Below are 1,767 nucleotides of genomic sequence, written 5' to 3' on the forward strand. Positions count from 1 at the left end.
CACTATTGTTTCAGGCATACTTCTCATGTAGACATTGAAGCATGTCAGACCATGTAGAGAGCCTTGTGTTAGCCCATTAATTGTGTACGGCTTGCTGGTTTGACCTCCAAGGTATATGCGCATTCTTCGGCTGCTAAGCATGGTGTTCAGCAGCCTGAGAATTTACACACAGGGAGTCAGTTTGGCCAGTTTCAGTAGCAGACCATTGTTCCAGACTGTGTCATATGCCGCTGACAGATTGATGAAAGCAGAACCGGTGTCTTGAGTTTTCATTGGTCAGTGTTTTTAGTGACGGCCAGGACCTGGTTGCAGCAACTTCTGTGGGGTTAAAAACCCGATTGCTCCTTGGGTAGGCTGGCATTCACAGTGGGCCCAATTCAGTTCAGAATCATACGCGCCATCACCTTGTAGGCAGTGCTCAACCAGGAGATTGGGTATAACTAGAAGGCTGATCTGCAGGTTTTCCAGGCTTTAGGAACGCAGTGACTCTGGTTTCTCTCCACACATGGGGAATTGCACTGGTCTCCAGGATATTGGTGAAAAGCTGCATCATCCATTTCGATGCCAGTGGACCCAGGTTATATAGGAACTCGGGATAGATACCATCTTTTCCTGCTACTTTTCTCCCCACCCCCCCAACCATTTTGTGGCTGCAATGGCTACATCAATCTTTTTATTTGTGAATGGTCTAAAACATTGGGATGCTGGAGCACATCACTTGCTGAAGTTGATGGTGGACTTGTCTGTAATACTGTATGCAGAGATGACATGGGGGGGTGCGGGGTCATGTGCTCCCACAGATTTCTCGGGACACCTCTGGCACGGGCACCCAGCAGCGAGGAGGCAGCACTCTCCCTGGCAGTGGCACTCTCCTTGTGTCCCTGCAGCCTGGGGAGGGAGGACGCAACAGGGTGGCTGGCTGCCGGCTGAGTTCCTTCCCCACCACAGGGGGTCTGCCTCGCCTTCCCTGCAGCTGGAGTCCCAGCATTGCTGCCTGCTTTGCAGACCCTCCACCGAGGTGAGTCAGGGGGTGAAGGCAGAGGCAATGTGTGGGACTCCAGCAACAGGGAAGGTGAAGTAGCCCCATGTAGTGGGGGAGAAACTCAGCTGGCAGTCAGCCACCCTGCTGCGTCCTCCCTCCCAGCACTGCACAGACACATTGAGAGTGCCACTGCCAGGGGCAGAGCTGCCTGAGATGCCAGGCATCTGTGCCAGAGGCGTCCTGAGAAATCTGAGGTGCACATGACCCCCAGAACCTTTCATTTGTGCCTCTGCTAGCCACAGATATGTGTTGCCACTGTTTGTCCACTGACTGTTTTGATGTCCACAAAAGTTTAGTAGTGATGGCAATGGCTTTCACTTGTGACCTAGTGGCAGGTATGGGATTTGCAATGAAAATGAGCTCAAAGTGTCTAAGCCCACAAAAGCTTAGACTATTATGTGTCACAAGCAGAGAATAGGAGGGACTGAGGTGCACCAATGCTTGAAGTCCCTGCAATGGTGGCAAAATGATTAAATGAGATACACCCAGATAAGGAGCAGCCAACATGTATTCACCCAGGGCAAGTCATGCCTGATTAACCTGATTGCCTTCTATGACGAGATAACTGGCTCTGTGGTTATGGGGAAAGCGGTGGACGTGATATACCTTGACTTTAGCAAAGCTTTTGATATGGTCTCCCACAGTATTCTTGCCAGCAACTTAAAGGAGTATGGATTGGATAAATGGACTATAAGATGGCTAGAAAGCTAGCTAGATACTTGGGC

This window comes from Emys orbicularis, chromosome 15 (assembly GCF_028017835.1).
Source record: "Emys orbicularis isolate rEmyOrb1 chromosome 15, rEmyOrb1.hap1, whole genome shotgun sequence".
NCBI classification, from domain to species: domain Eukaryota; kingdom Metazoa; phylum Chordata; order Testudines; family Emydidae; genus Emys; species Emys orbicularis.